At 42.1% G+C, this 26298-nt stretch overlaps 1 protein-coding gene across 1 annotated transcript in view; it reads left to right on the top strand.

The window, feature by feature from the left end:
- The first annotated feature begins 22446 nt into the window (after nucleotides 1-22446).
- The window catches only part of LOC111224238 (complement C1q tumor necrosis factor-related protein 4-like), a 28677-nt gene continuing 24825 nt past the window's right edge, over nucleotides 22447-26298 (top strand). The window contains exon 1 of the mRNA XM_022748664.1: nucleotides 22447-22518. The gene's annotated coding sequence lies outside the window, so the exon portion shown is untranslated. The remainder of the gene's footprint in view (nucleotides 22519-26298) is intronic.

Raw genomic sequence — 26298 nt, forward strand, 5'->3', positions numbered from 1 at the left:
GTTTCTCTCTTCCAGGGTGAAAATGGGATTGGCTTCATGAGGGACTGGAAAAGATGGATTAATAGATAGATAGATGGATGGATGCGACAAATGAGACAGCCCGGGTCGGAGGGGGGGTGCTGGGAGGGAAGAAATAAAAGAGGAGGGAGGTGGGAGCCATAAAGTGAGAGAGAGTGATGCTGTGTGTAGAGCAAGCAAAGATGTCAGGTGGGTACATGAGGGGATGGAGGAGGGTGTTGGAGATGGAGGCAGAGAGACAGAGGGGAGGTCTGGTGTTTGGGATCTGACCTGATTCTGATTCTGTACCACAAATATACAGCACCTGGGAAACACAAAGACAGGAGCAGAGAGGTGATGAGAGACGGAGGGTGACGGACAGAGCGACAGTTCATGTGAAAGATATATCAAAGTGAGGTGGGAAGGTGTGTGTGTGTGTGTGTGTGGGGGTGGGGGGGTGTAGAGGAAGAAAGTCCTCAGCACTGAGCAATATCCTTCTCCCACTGGGTGTCATGACAGACTCGGGGCCTCTGATCAGTGGCTTTAAAGACTCCACAGGGCCACACAGCGCTAAGCCCCGCACGATCACACTGTAATGACACGATTATTAAAACACATCATTTTTGTTCCCTTTTATCTGCCACAGTTCCCCGCCTCCAACCTCCAACCTCCACAACCTTCGCAGCCTGCTAGAACAAAGATGCTCCACTACAAAGGCAGCAGTTTTGTTTTGTTTTTTTAAAAGGTAATTCATGGTTTCTCAGTTTTTACTAAATAGTTTCCTCTTTTGTGCTGTATGTTAATTAATTATACAAACCTGAATCTGCAGTAAAATGTTTTCCCTTGTGGCAATTAAAGCACAATAAAACATACAACACACATTGATTTAAGTTGGGGAAATTAATAAAAGATATTTTTTTATTTTTTTATTTTCTTAATCTGTTTTTCATACATTTGAAGCATAATATGAAAAACAGGTTATTTTTTAAGGGACGGGGTTGCTGATATATATATATATATATATATATATTGTACAGTTTGTCCTGCACCGGTGGTGTGTTCTTTTTTTGTGTGTTTTAATATCTACTGTATGTGCCCTTTAAATTGCCCCTGGGGACAAATAAAGTCTCTTGAACTGAGGGGGAGACGTCAAGGTGGATGGATGTGACAATAAAACGTTTCGTCTTTGACAACAGGATGTTAGTTTCTTTTGGCTTAGGTTCAATTATGTTACCGAACCGGATCTTAACAATGACTGTTAGATCAGAAAACTGTATTTTGGAATTTGTAAAGGTTTTGGAAAGCACTGTCGATGGGGACGTCAGATCAGAAAATATTCATGCATGTAATTTTGGAGGACTTATGATTTATCGACTGTCAAACTGAATGAAAATCAGGCAAATCCAATGAGGAGTATGTGAATGTATGTTTGCAGAGGCAGGGTTGAAAGACACAAGAGTAAAGTGTGGGGTGGTGAATTTCCTGCTTTTACTCGCACCATTAAATAAATTCTGCCTTGTTAATTATTCATTTGAGGGAAGATGTGACAGAGTAAACAACAATGCAGCGGCACAGCACGCCTCGTTAAATACGAACAAATCATCTGCCCTGTGTGTGTGTGTGTGTGTGTGTGTGTGTGTGTGTGTGTGTGTGTGTGTGTGTGTGTGTGTGCCTGTGCCTCCTTTCTATAGCTGGGTATATGTGAGTGTGTGTGGGTGTCAGAGCGAGGCTGGGAGGAGGTGGTAGGTGCCTGCTGGATCAGGGCCTCGATCTGCAACACAGCCCGTCTGCTCACACAACACACACTCTATAATTGGACTCAGAGGAGCGAGGAAACCCGCCTGCGGGCTTCAGATTATGCTGATGTATGGCATATATTGCCATCCTAACGTTCCTATCTCATATCTGGCTCCATTGTGGGGCCTGCACTTTGTACACCGGCGGAGTAACACGAGGGCAGAGTAGAAAGGAAACGTCACAGAGCATCAGCGCAGACTGTCGTGCTGGAGGTGATCCGTGATGTCATGACACAAATCAGCCTCTAACCTGTTGCCTTTTATTCCTGGAAACGTTTTTATATCAAACAAATGATCGCTGAGGCACAAACACACACAGACGAACACAAGGACACACACTCACACAAAAGAATTGATTTGCAACAAATCATTTATCACTGGCAGCTGACTTTGATTTGCCTTGATCTTAACTCAAAATCAAAACAAAAATACTTTTGGGAATCATCCACAGACAGTAGCATGGGTCTTTGTGTTGTGCCAGTCGTGCAAAGATATGAATCAAACGTATTTCAATCCATAAATAAACAATAGGGTGAACTGAATAATTAAAATGGACTGTAAAATAAGAAAATAATCGTGTTGTTTGACGTCAGTTTTAGAATCAGAATCACCATTTTGAGATCATTTTAATTAGATTTAAAGATCTGAATAGTTATTTCTGATATTCTTAATCTTTTAAAACCATATTCTGTACCAAAATCACTTGGATGTGAAAGCAATTTCCCAGTGTTTTATTGTTGTTATTTTAGTGTTGATCCATAAGAAGATATATTTGTGGTTTTAAGAACCCAAAACCAACTCAGTGTAGTTTTATATCTCTTGTGTTGAAACGGTTTTAAAGAGGAGTTGATTCAAGTTCGTGGTTATTTTGGAGGCTGCAGTCTGTGGTGCAGTTGAACTGTATTGCATTATACAGACAGGTGTTTCTATTATTTTGTCTTTTCCATTTATATCAACAGCAGCACAAACTACATCCTTCACAATGACCATAAAGTTGAATCAGCGCCTCCTTAAACCAGTTTACACATTATAACCTTCACAGAGGAGGATTTATTGCAGGACTGTTGCATTTTAGATTAAATGATTTTATTTACTACAAAAACACAGGTGAGAGGAGGATGCCTTTTTCAGCCCCTGACTAGTCTGAATAGGTGTGGGCTTCAAAAAACAATCACTACACCTTTTGATCCTGCTCCTCACACCTTCCATTGCTCAGAGCACAAAGTAATAACTGAGGGAGACTCAGATGAGAGAAATATTAACACTTTTAACAACGCGGATTTTCTGTCATCTGGACAGTAATGAGAGACATCAGTGAGATAATCAGCCTAAAACAATCAAAATGAACCGACAGAGAGAAATACCTTTGATTTTTAATTCTGCAACCAAAAAAAAAAATCTGTAATGATTATCTATTCTATTCTAGTCTGCTCTCTTCTACTCTACTCTAGTCAACACACCTGACACATTATGAACAAACCGAACCCTGTGTCCTTGTCTGATTCATTTGACGTGATGCTCATGTTTGAGTGGATTCACATGGCGAGAGCTGCGGCTCTCGGCGCAAACTGAAACACAGCAGGTGTTTGATGTCTGAGCATCTCGCTCTCCATCACGTCCGGCCTTTCGCTTAAAATTCAACTCATGTGGTTGTTTAATCCATTAATTTGTCTGAGTATGAATGGCGGTGTGTGTGTGTGTGTGTATGTGTGTGTGTGTGTGTTGTGGTTGAATGGCTGTGCTCAGTATTCCTGCTTTGTTATAGCATGCAAAGTGTTGCCATAGAAGTGAGCACAATTCATTTGAGCTCATTATGTGGCGGAGGTTGGGCTGGCTGTGGAGCTGTCATTAGCACAGTCTCAGATGGAGGTATAATGAGAGGAGTGTTGCTCCTCTGTAAAGCTCTTTAAGACATGGAGGGATCGTGGTGGTGGTGGTGGTGGTGGTGGTGGTGGGGGGGGGCTGCATACAGGAGATTTACCTTGGGACCAAACTGTTATATACTGTATATGTTTATACAGCATAGATTTAAAGATACACTCACATAAAGTCAACAAACTTAAAGTGCTGATACCTGCTCCCTAAAGCAAGAAAAAAATGAAATGGATAAAACTTGACAGACACATCAGCTGTTCAGTTATTCATGGGTAAAAACAACGTGTAAAAAAAAAAAAAAGTGTTTAATCATTCGGGGATTTATTTGTTATTTCTAACTGACTTCTATGTTTCCTGCCTAGCAGCAAACAGCAGATAGACACGGTTAGCGACTAGCTTGTGAACACAGTTCAGCAGCTAAAGAGACAAAAATCCACATCCTAAATCCACAAACAGATGGGTTTTTTTTCATTTTTAACCTCATTTTATTTATTTATTTATCTTACTTTGTTTTTAGTGATACGGTCATTTTTTGAGTTAGCTTGGCTTGTCAATTTGTTCAGTATTTCTATTAGTAGTTTTATTGTTGTTTGTTTTTGTCGTTATTTTCTTGCTCACTTTAGACTCTGATTTTTAATTCCATTACTGTTTTGCATAATGTTTACTTGAGTGACTCGACACCAGGAAGAGTAGCTGCTTCTTCGCTAATGCCTACTGGGGATCAAACTAAATAAACAGAGGTAAAAGAGAGAGAATATTGGACTTACATTCATCATGTGAGCACAAACACAAATTGAGGAGAAATGCTAATGTTGCTCCACATCTGCTGCGTATGCAAACAGGCACGCTGCTATAACCACTAGATAAGTTGTGTTTTCAGCTTGTTGCAGTAAAGCAGCCAATTAATTAATCAATTAATGCAGCTTTTTTTTTTTTTTTTTTTTTGGTAAAATGTTTGAATGCAGCATTTTATGAGATATAAAAGCACTCTGATTTAAACAGTAATAATTTTAGGTTGACATGGTTTTCCTGCAAAAAGTTCAATTACCTTCCTCTTTATATGCAAATTCAAAAGTTCAACTCCTGAACAAGACGTCCATTCTCAGCATCTGTGCCCTCGAGGCTTCAGAGCTCACGTGTGTTAGTTACATACTGGACCACAATTAGCTTTCAAAGTAGCTCAAACAGGAGAGACTAATAATGAGAAATTTGAATTAAAATGGAGTTTATAGTGAACAGAAGGAACAGACTTTGGAAGTGGATCACCACGGGCAACGGTCCATAGGAGTAAGGTGCTTCCTATAAGAGGAAACTTACCCCAGAGCCAAGACGTCTTTCATTAGAGGGAAACTTCTGCTCGGATGATTTGATTGGAGACTGTCAGGCACCCGCGGTCGAGGTGGTGAAGGGGTGGAGGTGGGTCGCAGATTCCTTGCGGTGCTGAAACGACAGCTGAATGACAGCAGAGAGAGAGAACTCTTTCAAAGTTTGACAGCTTATGAGTGATTGGCTAAAGGCACATTCTTCATTCTGCACAGTGACAGTCAAACATTCAAGTTAAGTAACAATAAAACACATTTCTGAGTGTAGGGAGACCACACAGTAAATGACTGGAATATTTCCTCCACCTCTGACAGCGACTTGAAGTATTTCTAGAGCAGCTGCAGTGTTTTCAGACATCTAAAACGTGAGTGATAAACACCTGTGTTTGGAGTCTGTCCCTCAGAGTCTCTCTGAAACCATATATTTTGCACAAAAGTAAAACCACACTGGGGGAAACCTAGCTGAGAAACGACACAAGGACCAATTTCTACTCCCACAGGAATGGTAGGGAAAGGACCAGAATGCAATGCGGCCGCAGTCAGGATCTGTTGTTGATAATGTGTGAAATACAACGACCTCTCCAGTGACATTTGAGTAATTGGAACAAAAAGCACCGGAACAACAGTCTCTCTCTCTCTCTCTCTCTCTCTCTGCAGTCGCATGTTTTGTCGACTTACTCACTCTAACCTCGATGTAAAACCCGCAGCTGAGTACAACAGGTTCACACTGTGCTCAGGCTGACGATAAGGCATCCTGTTGGAATTCATTTAAGGATGGAGAAGCAGAGAATATTTGATGAAATAAAACAGTTAACACTCGGCTTCATCATAAGATACTTTTCTGGAGTAAGTAGCTTTCATGTCAGCTGATTACACATTGTGACTGAGCAGTGAACCCAGTCCTGGCACACACACACACACACACACACACACACACACACAGCAGCTCTGCGGACTCTGAAGGGCAAAGAAGGGCTGAGCGAGTCAACGCGTCCAGAGGGAACTATTTTAATGATCCAAAGCGCATGGTCTGAAGTGCGTGGTGCAAGTGCATTTAGGGCATGTCCATGTCTTTTGCTATTTTAACGGCGGAAAAAAACTGTTGCTGCGCCAGGCGCATGATTCAAAAGGGTTGTAGCTGATAATTATCATCGTTAGAGGATTCTCCATTCTTTCACAGCAGCTGTTTTGCATTCGACAGCTGACTGGAAACACCTGCTCGGACAGTCCTAACTGGGGTCCGGCCAGACATGTAGCGCAACAGTAATTCTTCTGCCCTGCCTCATTTAGACTTGAGTTATTCTTTAACGAGGTTTGCACTGCAAGAATTGTTGGGTTTGGTTTTTTTTTTTGCATTAGTGCATGCGTGCACAACGTTTAATTTAGGTGCCCGAGAGTCTTGATGACCAGCCAGTCGATAGCTGCTAGTTGAGGATGGTTGAGGCTCAGTGGCTTCAGATGCTCCTGTCAGCTCTGATCAGTGTGATGGAGCAGAACGCAGGCGAACAGGGCGGCAATGTGCCACAAGGGTTACTGCAGTATCAGAAAAACCAATATCTGTTTTCGCCAAGTCTCAGCTTGAGAGTAGATCCATTTGAGAAATTTGAACAATGGTCTGCAGCGATGCAAGCAGCTCTGTGAGGCTGCACTGCTCATTATAAAAGAGAAATACACTGTGAGATGGATAAAAGTTCAGGTCCAAAGTTGGCTTGGTTCATGTGCCTTCTTAGCAATCAAGTCACTTTTATTTAAATCGCAAAATTGCAAATTCCCCTCCAAGGGCTTGTCATGGAAATGTAAATGTAAAAATTGGCCAGAGGGTGGTATCAGAGTGAGGCTGAGTTGTCACTGCTGTGTGCTGAAGTCTGATTTCCCCAGTCTTCAGTCTCTTTCTTACATCTTGAATGGGAGACACAAGTGAGAGAGCAACCAGGGTTTACACTGATGGTGCCTGTGTGTGTTTTTACAGGTACTGGTGACAACATCAGATATGATCTGGGAAGTTCAGTTTGAGTAATTCATCAGCATGGTTTCATGGCTTGTCAGAGGCCAACACCCACGCACAAAGAATGCATACTACAACAAGACTAGATCAAAACCTAGTATATGGCTGGACCGGGTCGTAACGTATTCCCATTCCACCTAGTGTCAGCCGGTTTCAGCTCTTTGTGTGTTTGATTCTCTGTGCTCACGGTGGACGCTGACGTAACCAGCGGCCATGTGATCTGACTCTGGCAGGACTATAATACAATGACAAAAGGCAAATCGAACCTGGAGTGCTTTGTGTTCGCAGTGCAAAGGTTAAGCAACCCCCAACTCAGTCACGTGGCGTTCGGCTGACCAATGGTTAAAATATGATCGCTCAGTCAGTCAGTCAGTCAGCGATGTGATTATAGGGCTGGCACCGCTGTTAAGGTCCAGCCAATAAACAGTAGTTTACCACGCTGAGCAGTTACCACGACAATATTCACTGTAGTAGTAGTTTCTCTCCAAATGAAGTGCAACATTTTTACAGAAATTTCAGGAAATTGACCAAAAGCAAAATGCAAATGAATGTGCATTTCCATCCACCACTGTTATTGGATTATTAAGAGTTGGTTCGTTGAGATAAACAGCAGCAGCAGAAAATGCAAGATGACGTAATAAAAAGAGCACCAGTCGAACCTTAAACAAATATGATTCAGTTTAGAAACGTCCAAAAATCCAGGAGATAGGATCGCATCTTTTCATCCAGTGCCTCTGTTGGTCTGAACGCAGCTTCAGACTCCAGCCGCCCATAGAGCTCAGTTTTGTTCTAGAAATATGTCAATCCAGTAAACTTCACATAGAGGACAGGGCTTCTGAGATGCTGCTGGTAAACAGATCCAGGGTGTAAGCCAACTGCTTGTTAAGCAGGAATATTTTTCAGGCACGTGCAGCTTTCAAACCAGTGCACCAGTTTACGCCGCTTCCAGTCTCTGTGCTGAGCTAAACACCCAGAGGAAACTCTCTATCGACCACAGAGATGAAACTGATCTTCTCACCAAACTCCTAAAAAGAAAACACACAAACATGTTTCCCATGATGAAGGTCAAAGTATTGCTTTAACGACATCTTTGGAAAGGGAAAGTTTGTTCTATAAAGCCTCTAAAGTCAACAGCCAGCACGGATTTTGCATGTTGGTACTGCACTAAAGCAGCACTCAGATGCACCATGTGTTGTGTGGTGTTCAAGGCGATCTGTCTCTGTTAGCATTATTTCACATGGTAACATGTTGGCAGCGAGCCAGCCTATCAGAGAGCCCCTGGAGAGCAGCGTGGTAGCTCTATCTTTGCTCAATAACAGAGGAGATGTGCACACTCCACTGACTTTGAGAAAACATTTGAATTTTTCTCCTCTTCTCCTCGTTTTCTTCCTGTATCCATGCGATCCTCTGCACACCTTTATGCAGTAAAAGATCCTGGGGATTTTATTTCACTCTGAATTGCTTTCATTTAAAACGGCCTGAGGGTCCTGGCATTTTCTCTATAGGAGTCTATTTTGGATGTCACTAAAAATAACAAAAACTGGTGAAGTGAAAATGAGAAGATTAATAAACTGGGCACATAACTGTATATTCTAGTCACCAGGGAATTGACCATTTACTGAGTTCCTCTTCCAGACAGTGGTTGCCCAATCATAACCTAGCAACTTTAACCAGCCATGGCAGGTTTGTCGAGGATTGGCTCTTCGTACACGGGGCTGCAGTAAGAGTGAGAAAAAAACGATTCCCTTGCTCTTGGACAAACAACACAGGGGTTAGATTTATGCTTCATGGTTTGTGTTGTCAAAGTAACTCATGTTTAAAACACTGGGATGTTTATTTTATGAGGAACATCTGGGCATTGTTCTCTTAGAAAGAAATATATTTCTTATTATTTACCACGATACTAGGACTATCAGGCTACTGCAATATAAGAACAATGCTGCTTCTCTTCTTCCTCGTCTTCTAAAAGCAAAAGCTATACAGTAAAAGCAAATTTTTGTATTGTTTTATTTATTTCTCTTTATACTTCCACATGTTTTTAATTTTGTTATTTTTTCTTCTGTTCATCCCTGTTCATATTTCCACATTTCATTTCTCATTCCTTTACAGGTTTATCCTTTTTTATTTATTCACTCCTATGACTCCACAGTGCGCCGTGTGAGAGACAAAATAAGAAAGTTATTCTATTGCTTCTAACTTTTCTACATTTCTATGATTTCCATGATTGGTGATTTTGTCAGACGACGTCGTGATTATAAAATCAGGATTTTAGCAGCAGCTTGGAAAAGTGACTGCTCGTTAACATGCAGTTTTAATGGGCCATGTTTCACACTTGTTCTGTTTCTGTTCCGAAAACAGAAACAGAAAGACGTGTAAATGGGAACAGCTTCATTGTGAATTCAGCTGTATCAAAATAGTGTATATGTGAGTACAGGAAGTAGGAGAAGAGCAAACAGGTAAACGGCTGAAACCAGCTCATTGAGCTTATGAGGTCTCGTTTTGACTTGTCTTTTTTCTAACGTGGTCTGGTAACCCCAGAAAATAATGTAATAGCTAATAACGTGCCAATTCTCTACAGATGATGAAATCCACCTGCTATTAAATCAAGTTTGTCTTCTGTATATCTCTATATCATCATTCTTTTTTAAATATTTTCCAGTCTGGGTACGTAGAGTGCTGCAGGAGAAAGTTTAACAGGCATAGCAACAGTAACTAAAGGGAGATCTGGGCTTGGTGAAGGGTCAGTGGATGCATTGGAAATCCACCTCATTAAGTCAGTAGTCTATTTACTGACGATACAGATATTGTCAGCACATAGAAAGAAATGCGATCTACCGTGAGCGGATCTATGTTCGCTCTGTGGTATCGAGTTTTTGATGATACGAGAGATGTGCCGCGTGTTCCCTTATGTGTTTACAGAAACAATTTTCCTGTTTGTAGATGTTCATTATCCCTCGCAGCCAGTGGTGAGCACTCAGACTGCCATTCATGCCGTCCTCAGGGACCTCGAATCACTAAATGTGTTGGGGCATTTTGACTCACAAGGGACAGAACGTCCTACTCTGTTTACGTCCGACTGCATCTATTTCCACTGACTGTGTGTGGATTTAAAAGACAACTGTAGAGTCAGCTTGATCAGTCTTTATGTCTTTAATTAATTAAAATTCATTTGGTAATTGCAGTATAACTCGGAGTAATGCTTTCTCGCGGGGCACTTAACATGTCACAGCAGGTGAATTCTGTTTACAGTCTGTGAGAACAAAGCTTTTTTGTTTTTAAATGCATGCTAGACTCCTCCAGGAAGATTTCTGCTGCTGATGTGATTTCCGAAAAACACACACCCAACTCCCTCCCAGACGACGTTACGTGTCAAAATCCAGCAGTGTGGAAAATGCATTAAAACAGTCTATCGAGGTGGTTCACTGCTAACAGCAGGTATTAATGGCTCTTAATTTCCCTTCTGTCTTATCATACCGCAGCTATTTCCTGCTCCAGAGGGAGCAAGCTGTTGCAGAGGGTGTCAAACCAAATGCTATCCGCTAGTTGGTTTACTCTTGGAGAAAAATGTGGCTGGATGTGAACTGCTGTTTATTATGAAATGTAATTAAGAAATCTGTAGTGGTAGTAGTAATTAGCGGCTTTAAATAGCAAACCCTGTTACACACGCTTAGTATTCAGTCAATAAGACAGGCTTTGGATCTGAAATCCAAACTGTTTAAAAGTATCAGTAACAATAACACAAGATGAATAACCTACAGTCACATCAAACATCACAATGGGGGGAAATGTCAGTGACTTTGAACATGACATGTTTTTGTGGGGCCCAGATGTGTTGGTTTGAGTGTTTCTGAAAATACTGATCTCCTGGGATTTTCACACGCAACAGTCTCTCGAGTTTTTGCTCAGAATGGAGCCAAAAACAAAAAGCATCCAGTGAGCAGCAGCTCTGTGGAGAAGGAGAGAGCTCAGACTTGTTCGAGATGCCAAAAAGCCTATGTTAACTCAGATAACCACTCTTTACAACTGTGGTGAGCAGAAAAGCATCAGAATGAACAACACGTCAAACTCTGAGGATGGATGGACGACATAGGCAGAAGACCACGTCAGGTTCCACTCCTGTCAGATAAGAACAGAAACCTGAGGCTGCAGTGGACACAGGCTCACCAACAGTGACATAGTCGGGTCTGAAGAATCTGGATTTCTGCTGATGGTCAGGTCAGAATCCATGGACCCAACCCGCCTCGTGTCAACAGTCCAGGCTGGTGGTGGTAGTTTCATGGTGTGGGGGGTGTTTTCATACATCATGTTGGGCTCTTTAAAGGTCCTATATTGTATAAAAGTAGATTTCCATGTGTTTTTTGGATCATAAAGCAGGTCTATGTTCTGTATTAATACTGTGAAAGTATCAAAGCGCTCAGTCCACAGAGAAATGCACACAGCCTATATTCAGAAACTGAGCCTTAAAACGAACTTCTGTAACTTTGTGATGTCACAACAAAGCGGTCGCCACTCTAAGCCACGCCCCAAGTGCAGCCCACCTGGACCCACCGTTCAACCTTGCAGGATTTGGTTTCTCAGAGTGTTTACCTGAAATCTGATATATTTTTTTTAATGCGATCACTCAGAAAACAGTCAGCCAATCAGAAGAGAGGCTCAGAGAGAGTGTAAAATATGGGATCTTTAACACAAATCAATCATGGTTTGAAAGCCACAGTCTGAGTATTGTTGCTGACCATGTGCATCCCTTTACCATCTTCTAATGGCTATTTTCAGCAGGATAAAGCACCAAGTCCCAAAGTAAAAGCCGTCTCAGACTGACAAACATGAGTTCAGTGAACTTCAGTGGCCTCCTCAGCCAGCACACCTGAATCCAGTAGAACAGCTTTGTGATGTGGTAGAACAGGAGACTGGCAGCTTGAATGTGCAGCTGACAAATCTGCAGGAATGATGTGAGGCAGCCATGTCAGTGTGGACCAGAATCTCAAAAGAGAGTTTCCAACAAGAAGAACTGAAGCTGGCAAAGGCAGGAACTACCCTGTGTTAGTATGGTGTTCCTTTTAAATTGCTCAGTGAGTGAATTTCTTTTTCTCAGCAGGCTAAAGAAAGTGCTTTTATTAATGTTGTTCCCTGTTACTTTTATTATATTCTAGACCACTTATCCATTTTCTCAGAGGAATTGCTGATTTATTTCTCACTTAAGAAATGGCTGTAATTTGCATGATGAGTGCTGACTGACTTCAATGTAATGTGCAGCCCTGAGTAAATATATAATAGTTCTTTTCTGTATTTCATTATATTCTACTCTTTTCTCAGCTCTTCCTAAAAGTCTCTCTGGTGGCAGGAGCTTTGACATCTACGTCTGATGTAACTCACTGAAGTCTGCCTTTAAAGTGCCCTATTTTAAATCATTTTACATGCATCTCATCGTCTTTTATGAAGCCATCAGCAGGTCGCCCCTGCACAGCCTCTGCCAGACGTTTACCAGCAGAGAGCCTGAAAGAGGCTCCAGGCCTCAGGCCACCCACATTTTCTTTTATACCACATCATCCCTATAACCTCTGCGAGGTGAGCGCATCTGTCGTCCTGTGAGGAGATAGAGCTGCCACCGTCAGCAGCTCCACCATCGCAGCCAGATCATCCAGGGAGAAACAACATGAGACAGACAGGCAGGCAGGGAACCCTGGGGAAATATCAGCATCCAGTCTGTAAAAAATAAAATATAAAAAAATAAAAAAGTCTGAGAGATGAAAAGAGAGAGAGAGCGACAGAAAGATGAGATGAGTGAAGGTGTGAGATAAGAGGACGAAAATGGAAGTTCAAGGAGGAAAAGGAAGGACAGAGGGAGGGAAGAAGAAGAAGGAGAGGGGAGGGGAAGGAGGAGATGGCGAAGCAGAGAAATTGCATTTTGATGGAGGTAAATTGAATCAGCTCTGCAATAGAGGCCTGAGGGCAGAGAGACAGATTGAGACGGTCATGTCAGCACTGAGAGATTACTACCACCTGTGTGTGTGTGTGTGTGTGTGTGTGTGTGTGTGTGTGTGTGTGTGTTCATTCACCTCAAAGATAGGTGGAGTGGCTGTCACAGCATGAGCATAAATATCCTTGTGCGAGACTTGAACACAGTGACGACAGGTAATCATCACATCTCACACACACACACACACACACACACACACACACACACACACACACACCTTTTAATAAAAGTAGGACAGGGAGAAACAGCAGAAGGAGAGGTGTCGAGGACAGGTATATGAAATTTCCTGGGTTTCCAGCTGAAACGCCACCAACATGTGCTAACAGGATTATGGCTACTAGTGGGAAAATAGAGCAGATCTGTCTGAGAGTCAGACTCACAGCAGAGGGAAAGAAAAGTCAAAGTCACTTTGGAGAAATTTGAAAAACGTGTCGCTGTGTCTCAAATTCATCATCTATCAGAAACTGTGTGAAGGAGAAAACACGTGACCTGCTCTTAATTTACACGGTGAGGATTTAAAACAGCAAACTGTGTGTTCCACGTGAATCTTCTCTGTGTTTGTCTGTTTTCTGTTGACGCTCGTTTGTGGCTCACGCAGGCTCCCTTCTGTCACACATCGCATCTGCTGCGGCTCCTGGCAGTTTGTTTTCAGGGCAGCACATTTCCAGTCACGTTTACTTGTCGAGCAGGTTCAGTGCAAAGATTTAACAGACGTTAAATCCCAAAAATGTTCTCAAAATATCGGCGGGGGGAAGCCGAAGATAGCTAGAGATAGAACAAATAGAAGAGGTTTGAGATGAGTCAGCAGCAGGACGATGGCTCAACTCTTTTTGGCGACCACCTCTGCTCAGGTTCACAGTGGGTGGAGATATGATTGCAATTACATGAGCCCACTAGACTCCACCTGCTAATGAGAACGTTAAAGGGCGGGGCAGATTATCAATCAATCAAACACAATCTGCACTGAGCCGCACACACATGAAAAAAGCCTTTCATGTTCTGCATTAAGTGGCTTATCAAACACCACATCACTGCACAGGAAGCTATCATGGCGACCATATCTTTTCTTTGCAGCAGTCACTATGTTACAAAGAAAATCAATGAATCAATCATGAATATTTGCAATTAATCGGCCAAAGCAGCGACTTGCCTGATGATGTTGTGGCTAACACCCTGCCTGGTATTTGCTGGAGCCCTCTGTGTTTGCTCAGCCACTGGGTCAACAGACTGGTGTGGGATTACAGTCAAAGCTCAATATGGCCTCATCACAAACAACACATCCGTCTGGTGCCGCTGTGCTTGTATCACTGCGTGATATCCAGAACTAAACTATACATTGAAACCTGCACCTTGAGTATATTGGTAAGTTTGAACCCTGCTTTACAGATCTATGAAGCTGCGCTGAAGGCCAGAGTTGTTGAAATAATTTGGGACAAGTCCAAGTGAAGTCTCTTTCTTCACAAGCCAAAGGTTTACAGTTTTTGTTGGCAGAGATGGAAAAACAAGTTTTGTAGGTTTATTTTTTCTCTCTCTCTTTCTTACATAGAGACGCATCCAGCTTTCCAGGTAGTTTTGTTGTGATTTTTCAATGTCCTCCACAGAGATGTCCTCCATCGCTCCATTAGTTTTAACAGGAAAACCTGACAGAGATGCTATCAGGCTGTTGTTTTGTCTACCAGGGCCAAATATAGACAGAAATATCCAAAGCTGCCTGGATAAAAGCAGGAACACCTCACGTTTCCTATCGCTTCTTCACACATATGAACTTTTTTATTTAACAACATGTTTGTGAGCTCACAGACATGTTTAATATAATTCAGGAATGGCTGCCAGCATCCAGTTTCTAATAATCTAGATATTAGAGGCAAAAAATGATATATATTTTAAAACTACATGTTTAATGGACAGTGGCTAAATTTACTGTAAACCTTCAGCAACATGTAATAAACCATTCTAACAGACTCAAATGACTAATGATGCTAGAGCTGCAACAATAGGTCAATTAATTGATCAGTCTATCAATAAAAAATGGATAACTGAATGACTGTTTTAGTTCTTTTTAAGCAAAATGACAAATGTTGCTGCTTCCAGCTTCTCAAATGTTACGATTTGATGTTTTTGATTCTTTGTCATACATGACAGTAAACTGAGGATTTTGAACAACAAGCATTTTCTTATAGACAATATGATTAATTAAGAAAATCATCTGCAGATTAATCAATCATTAAAATACTGTAATTGTTAGTTGCAGCCCTAAGTGACACTGCAAGGTTTACCGTCTTATTTCCTGGGTTAAGTTGTGTTAATGTCATCTAACCGTAACCCTACACGGCTTTCCAACATCATAACTTAAACATACAAATCCTGGCTGTCACAAAAGTTTCGAAAACTCCTCTAACTTCAACAGGAACAGCAACTAAACTGACATCTGCATTTAGATCTCTGGGAGAGACAGGGGCCAGTTAATACGGTCGGACACTGTGGTGGACAGCTCACATTTGACGACTGTGATGAGAGTAACTGTTCCTCAGGCGACTGAGGACGTCAATGCAGGATGTGATCAGACGGCCCGTCAAAGGTTACACACAGAGGGATATTATAGTGAGGTTGCAGTGCATAAACCTCTCATTACAAACATGAACGCACATTTGAGAGTTCAGTGGTGTAAAAACCATCGGCACCGGTCTATAGAAATGTGGGGGGAAAAAAAGTGATGTGGTCCGGTGAGTCCATCCTTCACGAGTCCATGTGTGGCGTACACCAAGAGAACGAAACAGGCCTGAACGCTGGACCCCTACAAGTGAGGGGGTTCTGGTGTATCTGTTCTGCTGTTGGGGGCACTTTGCTGTCCCGGTCTGGGTGCACTTATCCCCGAGGAGGGACGGGTCGCTGCGGATCAATACAAAGTTGTTCTGATGGCAACGAGGGGTCACTTAAAGGGTTTGATGAGTATGAATTTGATGCGATATGTTATGTTGAACACGTTCGGGAGATTCAGGATGAGGGAATATCTTTTGGGAGAATGGTGAGACTTGGAGAATTGGTCCAACACCTCAATAAGACACTTTATGTCGGTTTTTCTTTTAATCTGGTCACACAGTTGTCCCGTTCAATTCAAACATGCATCCAACTTTACCCTCAGACAAACAACTGTGAGACCAAGAGGAATTATATCATATCAAAAGACTGCATCAGACATCAGAGCCAGCCTTAAATTACATAAGGACTTCCCAAGATAAGACTTGGCAACTCTAATTAACTGATTAATGAGAACCAATTACGACCACACAGTTTCAAGCAAACATGCAAACCAATCTTTACTGCTGAGAAAATCAGCATTAATACAATATTAAATAACAGCTTCCATCCTGTTCAATCCAGAGCAAAAACAATGAGTCACATAACTGATTGGTTGATGGACAGAAAAATTAAGCTGCAATTATTTTTAGTGGTAGTAGTAGAAATGCCAAAAATATTCTGTTTTCAGCTTGTTCAATATGAATGTTTGTTGTGTCTGTTTTTAATCTTCTACAATCGTAAAACTTGGGTTTTGATCAAGCACGAACCTCTGGGGCTGAAAAGTGAAGTCAACACAGAAGTTTTGATTTGATCCAGAGGGGCCCTTCAGCCAAACAGAATAAATGGGGCCACTATATATGTGTGCACACACACAACGAGTCAGATGTGACAGTGATGTAAAATAATGATGTTAAGCTTAATAAGATGCAGAGGTCTGGTCCCTCGTTGCGTCCATCATACCTCAGAGTTTCTCCGCTTCACGTTGTTTGACTTGTGAAATCGGAGGACGCAGTGATCTCGACTACACATCTGAGGCAAATTCTTTCTAAGCAAGTTGAAGTTGAGGAAAGCATTGTTCCACATCACAGCGTCATCAGCATTTATTACCATCATCAACAACAACAATAACAACAACAACAACAACAAAAACAAGCAGCGACGGTTTTGTTCTCTCGGCTGTGTGACTGAGCCAACTGTGCGGCTATATTTAGTTTGCCAGCCTGCTCCATAAAAACAGAGCTAATGATGAAACTAGGGCAGCCCACAGTGACAGAGCCCCTTGCAACCTGAAGCAACGCTCTGTGAAGCCCTTGATGTTAATAATAACAACAACACCAAGAACCTGCGAAACTCATCCTGCAACATGTTCTGCTGCGGAGGGAAAACTGAACACCTCTACGGTTTCTTAGTAAGCACCAGGTCGATCTTTAACGTGATATTTTCTTAACTCAGTCTTAATATATATAGTTATGGCTGCAGGGAGGCAAATTAGTATGCGATTTGTATGGGGTAGAGCGCATATCTGGCTGCTATCTATCTGTGTTTTGCAAATGAGGTAATAAAGTTTGAGATTTTTAAACTGAGATAAACTGTATATATTTAAAAATAAATAAATAATAATAAAAAAAAGAAGCAATTTAAGGTATTAAAGATCTTTGATTGAATAGATAAATAGATAGTCATCAAAAATGAAATACAACAAATCACCCCGGCAAATCAAAAGCAGCTCAATCTGACTTTAACATATTCAAATATTTGAAATATTCAGAAAAGCGGAAGGCACGACTTCCCTCCACGGAGGTTGAGCTGGAGTCAGAAGACAGTGAGCGCTCGTGGATCGCTGTGATGAATAATGAAACAGAGGGAAATCAGGATCCCTTTAATGAAACCAGCCTGTTACATCACTGCCGGGGAGGAACACTCAGTCATTTACTCATCAGCTTACTGGATACTCATACCCACATTTGGACATTTCCACAAAGGCAGAAGTCCAGACTGAGTAAAAGAAAGCCTGTGAGCATTTTACACACACACAGACACTAGTTAACTGAATCACAGGAGCCCAGTGGTTCGGCAAAGTCAAACTGAAACCCTAAATTCATTTTTATTAAGAAATCAATATCGTACGTATTTGCTTACGATTGTAAATAACAAAAAGGAAGAAATTTATGTTATGTTTATTTCTCAACTCTCCTACATTGATTTCGTCCAGTGAAATTTTTTGGTTTCGACTGAAGTCCCTCTTGGTAATTTGAGTGTCATTTCTGTGGTAGGTGGGCACAAAAAATAGTTAATAATATCCCTTAAATTTCAACAGTGAACCAGCTTGTTTTTGAGCCCTGTTTGAGGCTGTGATTCAGGCCGAGGTTACTGCACTAACCCAAATTTCTTGGTCTTACACATTTTGTCTCGAATGCCACAGTTCCTCTTTTTTCTAATGAAATTTCAGACAGTGAAAATGTCAAGCTGGAAGCTCTTTGAAATCTTTTTATAGCCTCTCCTGCTCTGTAGCATCAGTGAGCTTCATTTTCAGATCCTCAGGCAGTTGCTAAGAGCAACTCATGGTTGTCGAGGTCAGAGAATTTTAGCTGATAATTCACCTGCCTCACAAGTTCTAACAAGTTAATTTAAGGCATTTATGTTTTACCAGTAAAAGGTTGCCTAAATTTATGTTCATGCTGCAATTACTTATTTTACTTATTCACTTCCTCCCTGTTTGCTGCAGAGGTTTATTTACTTCTTTTCATTTCAGCAATAACAAGTCATTTGCCAGGAGTGCACTAACAGTGTCAGTAGCTTGGTCAAAACTGTAATTACCAAGAAGAAGAAATTGAAGTTTTATTTATTCTTTATGCCATAAAAGCATGAGAGCAGCTGATGACACAACACAAACTAAAACACACTGTTCACTGGAAATCTGTGCTAACGTCAGGCTAACTGGCTCCACTTTTCAAACGGTTGCCAGTTGGACTAGGTTGCCAGCTGCCTTTTGTCCAATGGAATACAAATTTAACAGCACAATGAGTAATGAATCCTCTCAAATGATGAATGTTGTAAAAGGAGCAGATGTCTTAAATCTCTAAACAGTACATGTTATGAGGGGTTATTTAGACGCTGTTTCCAAATGTCCAAAAGTGGTTTAATACTCTTTTGAAAAAATGGCAAATTAGGCACAATAGCTGCAGCAACTTCATACATAGATTATATTTCCTTTAAAAAACAAGTGAGGAGAATCCAAATTCATTTAATCACTTTTTTTCAAGCTGAGAGGTGAATTTACAAAAAAAAAAGTCCAGGCAGACAAAGATTAAAAATTCACACCCACGCAGACACAATTTGATCAAACACCAGCTGTGCATTCCACCTAGATTACAGATGTTAAACACAACTCAGACGGAGTAAATTACTGGCTTTTCAACAAAGATTCCCTTTTTAAATCATTCTCCTCTCCCCCCCCCCCCCCCATATCCACTCATCTTCTTATTCTACATGCATCCATCCATCTCTTCCTCCATACATCAGTCTCTCCGGGTGGCATGGAGCAGTAATAAAACATAATATCAGGGAGGATGAAGATGTCATGTCACAGGCTCATCACCGTATCTCTACTCCGTCAGATGAGACGGTGCTTTGTTATTTACAAGGTTGCCTGGAGCTGCCTACGCACCGCGTCACCTTCTATCTGCAGACAAGTCTTAATTTTAACACTGGGGAAAATATAAAAAAAAAAAAAAAAATCCAACTCTGCTGTGTTTGTGTTCATGATGAAATATTCCCATATCTCCCTCTCCGTTTTTTCCACATCCTCTACTTAAAATTCATATTTTAGGAGATGACATTTCAAAGCTTTTTGGACTCGCAGTTGCATTTGCAGCAGATGCTTTTCTCACTAATTAATGCCAGCAAAGACAACTCTGACTTTCACTCTCCAAGAGCAACAGAAACACAAGCTCTCTCTTTCCCACACTCACAGATAGAGAGCGAGGCATTGGCGCTGTTCATCTCTCTGCTTGGCACATTTACACCAGCTATAGGTTAATTGGCTGATCCAGAGCGGATGGAGGGATTGATGGCGATGAAGAAGAAATGGCAAGAGAGAAAAGAGAAGATGAGGGAGACGTTGGGACCAATTTGCCGTCTTCTCCCATCATTAACTGATAGCTGGGGCGGGTCATTAGCCGAGTCTGTCCTGTGCACTAGGTCTCATGGTGCAGGATGAGGGACACCTGCTGAAGGTGGCAGATGGCAGAATAAAGAACCCAGAAATAGACGTCCACAAGGGGGAATGGCTGATGATTCAGCCCCTGTCCTATTTTAGAATTGTTCATATAAAAATTGGGTTTGTAAAACCTCAGACCAGAAAGAAATGACCAGCTGGGAAAATGAGATAAACTTGCATGTGGTGGTAAACAAATACAAGCTTGTTTTAGATCCTTTGGAGCTTAGATGTTTAGACCCAAACGCAACTCACACTTTAACCGAATTTCCACAAATGAGCAAAAGAAAATGTTCTGTGTGCTACTGTCCTATGAAGGAGTTGGTTCTCCAGTCGTGTGGCGTAGTGGACTAAGCAGGCGCCACATGTGTAGAGGCTACAGTCCTCGCTGCAGTTGGCCCCGGTTCGAGTCCCGCCTCCTGCCTCCCCATTTCCTGTCTCTCTACTGTACTATCAAATAAAAAAAATATACTTTAAAAAAAAGAAAAAGGACGTGGTCAAAAAAAGCATAAAAACGAAATACATCGTGTGTAACTCAGCGTTGGCAGGGAGCAGCAGGAAGACATGATCTGCCCGTGCTTTCCAAAACCATTGAAAATCACTGCTGCAAAAATAAACGTGTGTTCTGATGTGACAGTGGTGCGGTCGAGGTTTGGTTTGGGCTCAGACACAAACACTGGTTATTGGTGAGGTTTAGGGCAGTGTTTCTCTAAATGTTTCACACCAAGAACCACTTAACTATAAAAATAAAACTCACCAACCACCTAACTGAACCAATAAGGCCAACAACTGGGACAGAGTTTAACAACCTGCGCCTCACACACTGCGCAGCAAAGAGTGGTGCTACTTATGTAGCATCAAAATGATCAAACACACACACTGCCGGTCCATCTTTTCCATCTTTGATAGTTAATAGACTGAAACTGGTCCCACGGCAGGCTAACCTTTAGCTACATCCACATTTCCTTTCAAATGACGCTGATCATTTTTGACGTAAATCATAAAACATAAACTGTAAACTGCCGTAGCTACGTGAGTTTAACAAATCTACTCGCGGACCACAAGGGGTCTCTTTGAGAAAGGGTGGTTTAGGGAAATGTTTGGGTTTAATTAAGCACTAAGTTATGGTCAGAAAAACACTGCAGTGCGGGCTAGGGATTAGGGTTAGGTCAGTTATGCTTTGGGAGCGATCGTGGTCTTTCGTGGTTCTATAATACCATCAGCTGACTTCCTCCTTTGCTCCAGAAAGACAAGAGCAACAAGTCCAGTCTCAGTGAGGAACAGCTCTTAGCGATACCACGAGAGTCTTCACAGACATCGTTAACTCTGCCGTGTTCTGTGGATCTGTGAGAACTTTCACAAGGATCTGAAAAGTGTAAACAGAACCCTCCGTGTGTGTGTCCTGAGCTTCGGTGGCTTCGCAGCCCATTACCTTCTCTCGGTCAGAGAAGACGCTGACATGAAATCTGTTTAGCGTCATTGCGCGGCCGCGCTGCCCACTCTTTTAATTCTATTTCTGTGCGTTGGCCAAAACTCAAAGAGCGTGCCAGTTTGCTGAGAAGCATCCTGGATGCTCAGATGCAACAGAGCGCGGCAGCCTGCCAAGCGCTGACCGAGAAAAGCAAAAGCACAGGAGGGATTTAGTCAAGTGCTCATTTAAATATGAGCGAGCAACAGACTGTGGAATTTGAATGAGATTATAAAGGGAGACGGGGGTAGGATGAATTTCAATTTGAGAGCATTAGATGTATTCTCTCTCTCTTTCTCTCTCTTTCTCTTCACCCCCACCCCCCCAATCCCCTGCCTCACCCCCTCCCTCCCAGAGGTGAGATAATGAGTCCCAACAATGAGCAGGAGGGAGGAAGTTGGCAGTGTTGTTGCCACACAGCGAAGCCCAACGGTTATTATGCCACGGCTGCTCCTCCCCTCCCATTTATCTGTGAAAACATGCACACGCACGTGCACACACACACACGCACACGCACACGCACACACACACACACACACACAGTAGGATCTGGGTTAACAGAGCATCATATCTGATTGCATCTCACTGCAGTGGTACGCATTGCACCTCCACTACCTCCTTATCAGATCTCAAGCCGCTGCATATATATAAATATATATGTATAGACATACAGCATATAGTGTGTGTGTGTGTGTGTGTGTGTGTGTGTGTGTGTAGGTGATGATGGGGGGAGGGGTTGTCTGATGCAGCTTCAAAGTCAGCAGCAGGTTGAGGGAGGACTGAAGGAGGAAGAAAGAGGCAGATGGAGAATAAAACAGCAAGTGACAGGAAAAAAAGAGCAAGGAGGGCGAGCGAGCAGAGTGGGAGAGAGCAGATTGAGAGAGAGAGAGAGAAAGAGAGAGAGAGGGGAGGGGGGAGTACACAGAGAGAGAGAGAGAGAGAGAGAGAGAGAGAGAGAGTAAAGAGGAAGGGGAGGTTTATCCAACAGCGCTGGAGAGACAGAAGTTTGAGCTCTGCGCTTCACACACGGCCAGGACAGACGATAACACACACCTACACACAGGTGAGACAACTCTTCTTCTTCACCTCCGTCTGTCACGGGGTATTTAGGGGTTGTGAAAGGTGTCATATGATGATATCATTCAGGCGTGAAGGTGAATGCTGTGTGAGCGCGGTGAACTTGGTGCTCATCCGCAGCCTAAGTTGGGGAGTGTGCAGGCATGCAGCGTGAAGACCGGTGCATCAGCGGGGGCTTTGTTGTGTCCTGGGGGACGAGCGTCCACACAAACAACAGAGACAAAGAGTCGGGAATGTGCTTCTTTTCTCTAATATTTCATCCCGCTGCAAAAGTATCATTTTCAAGATGAACTCTCAGCACAAATGGGTTGTAAGTGTTGCTGTAAAATTAATGGGAGCTCTCCCTAAGTGTAGCTTGCTGTGCACTTGCTGGCTGGGAAGCGCTATACTGTCTGTGTGTGCGTTCAGCAGTCGTGCCGCGTCTGAGCAGCATGCATTATTTATCTGCACTGATCTCCAGAAACAGCGATACCTCAACAGGGGCAGGGGGGAGGGATGTATATACTGTAATGAATTCACGGAGAGTTAATATTAGATGTGATAGCTGGACTGATATAATATAGTGAGGCGAGAGCAGAGGGACAAGCAGCATCTTTTATACACTCAGCTGTGCTTTGTCTTGTTTGTAACATCTTGCTTCAGTAGGTTGCAGCGTGGCAGAGACAGTATGTATGGATATCCTATGGTTTATTTATCTGTCATTATCTGTGATGGAGATATGGGAGTACCTCCGTGGCAGCAGGAGGCTGTGAATAAGGCTGAGCAGATGAGATCTCTCTTATCTTGGGATGGCTTTTCCACACTGAGGAGGTTGACTCCTTTTGTCTGCAGATACTGTATCTTAATCCACATCAGTGTAACACACAGCCGCTGCAGGCTACACACTCATCATCTGACTCAGTGTGTGCAGATTACACATTACACAAGGGTTTTGCTGGTGTTATTTACAGCATCTGTACGTGTTTGTGTGCCTGCATCCAGCTGCTTCTGCTCTCCCTTACTGAAGACTGACGGCGGCGCCTAATGTGGAGAGCAAACAAAGAAAGCAGCAGTTACTATCGCCCATAACTAGATCGCACAATATCACACACACACACACACACACACGCAGCACATACACACTTTGATGACAAGACAAACACGCCACCAAAACCCATCCCCTGCAGGTTTGGAGGATGGTTCTGAAAAGTTTGGGGCTTTGAGGAATATATCAGCTGAAGTCGTCTTGGCTGTTCAGCAGTTGGATGGATTCCACTGGGAACCAAAAAGTGACTGTGAATAAACTATCAACACGTTTATTGAAACTCCTCAAACCGCTCTTCACTGCCTGCGTTATCTTTGCCAAACTCACAGCTTTCAATCGTCACTAGAGCATTTACATTTTTCATTCACTCATTCGGCAGACGCTTTTATCCAAAGCAAAGTAAAGCAAACCGATTAACCAAAGCAAATAACTGAAATCCACAAAGACTAGACACCCTACAGGTAAATGACCGTTTCCACCGGCATATACAGATGTGTCGCAGTCTTGACAGTATGGAAGGAACACATTCTGAAACTTCAAGATTAGAGTCACATAGTTACACAAGAACATAAACTCTTCAAAATGTATGGAAGTCCATTACTGCCAGTAAAAGAAAAATAATTAAATAAAGATTTTTTTTTTTTTGCAATAAATAGTAAAAATAAAGTAGATTTAGTTGTGATAAAGAAAAACACTCATCAAGTCAAACTTTGACACAAGAGTGAAAATCAAAATTATGAGATAAAAGGTGGAAATTTTGACTTAAGCCAAACTTCTGATTTACTACGAGCGCTTTTCTTTCCTTTGGCTTGTAAGTAAGTCTTTACATTTAATCCGAGGCGTGGCCCTGATGCCTCAGTCAGTCCCTCTTTTGGTTTTTCATTAGTTTTAATTGGAAAAAAGCATCACTCTGTTTTCTGCTGAGACAGCAGCAGGTGTTATTTTTCCCTGAGGAAGTTCTGATGTGAGTTTCCAGCGCTGACTCACTTTACCTTAACTGTTAAAATTAATTAGAACCTTTTTTTTTATATATATATAACAAGCCTCAGTCTTCTTCTGTTTCATCATGCAACTATTTTTAGATCCGGTTTGATTGTCCTCACATATGAAAGATGGAGACAATGATGGATCTGTTCTTCTCCCATGCCATTACATACCACACACATTTTCTCTCTGCATCCCACATACAGTGGTTCCAAAGCTTTCTTTTTTTAAACCACACTTTTCACATCTCACAAAAAAAAAAAAAAAAAAAGGAATAAATCAGTAGTGCACGTTGCAGTGCAGATTCGCAAATGACTACTGAACTTCAACTATGCTGGTTGGATAAATAAATTTCTTTCATTCTGTTTTTTTAGTTCTCATGCAGTGATTCTGTTTTTCTTTACGTCTCTCAGTCCCTTAAAGATTTCAATATCTGTTCCAATATGTAGTCAGGTAAGGGATTCAGGTGTTGGACAGCTAGCTTCCCCTAACCCACCAAAAGCTGCAAGCCATGTTCCTACAGTAGCCCAGAACGGACAAACCAAACAGCTCTAGAGAGGGCCTTGAGCGTTTTACGCCTCCTGGAGGCCACCGTAGGTTCTCCTACACGCCTGTAAAGGGAGGGATGAGGGGAGGGGGAGTTCTAGATGCCACTAAAACCTAAAAACTTGTCCTTTAACTGCAAAGTCTTATTTTCATTCTTTTGGTCATTATTTTCAACTGCTGTGCATCTGGAAAATGAGTTGCGTTACTATGACAACTGGAAACCGTGAGACAATATGAAAGTCGGCATAAATGTCATCACGTGACTTTATGGGATAACATGTTATCAAAAATATAAAGTAAATACCTTCTTCACTTTGTGAAGCACTGCTACAAGTCTCAGACGCCCCAGTGTAACACACATTAACATTAACAAATGCACAGCAGTGCGAGTGATGGTCCACGATGAGAGACAGCAGACTCTCTTAAAGAGGGGGTTAACATAATGTAGTCCAGTGCAGCCTCCGCTAGTCCAGCACTGTGGTGTTAAACCATGTAAAGCCTTGGTTAAAAGTGACCTACAGAAACACCCTGCATTCACCAGAAAAAAAGGAAATAATTATGCCTATCTTATAATTATGACTTTACATAATTATGAGATCCATATCTCATAATTACAAGAGAAATATCGTAATTAGAGACAGACAGAAAGATCAGAACTACAAGATAGCATCTCCGTCTTTGTTAAATGCATCACACTTCTATAAGTAGCAAAGCCACAAAACTGATTCAAAAACTGACAGTGAGTCAGTGCAGGATGGTGAAACTGAAATGGATCATTTCTACATTTTACACCAGACTGAAGCTTTGCTGTTTTTCCGAACAAGTAAAGAATCCTGAATTAAGCAGAGGCGACTAATTACGTGAACGACCTTCTGTGAGTCAGCTGAGGATGGTGGTGGTTTGATCTTTGAAATACTCCTAAACTGCATGAGGAGTATTTTGCAAAAAGAATATTTGAACTAAAGAATAGTTTCTCAGGCACAGGGAATACGCTGTCGGATATTTTCAAAGAGCTCGGAGATTTATCATATATCAGGGCTTCTTCTCGACCATCCACCAGCTCACTCAGGCTAACTTAACAGCTGGTGCCCCTTGGAGGATTTCATCTGCACACCAATACTGATGAGACTCTGTTGGACATTGTACTGCACCCGGCCAACAGCTAAACTGGCAGTATGTTCCAAATTAAAGTGAACGCGAGCCAGTTCAGCT

This window comes from Seriola dumerili, unplaced genomic scaffold (assembly GCF_002260705.1).
Source record: "Seriola dumerili isolate Sdu_G_001 unplaced genomic scaffold, Sdu_1.0 BDQW01000011.1, whole genome shotgun sequence".
Lineage (NCBI taxonomy): Eukaryota > Metazoa > Chordata > Actinopteri > Carangiformes > Carangidae > Seriola > Seriola dumerili.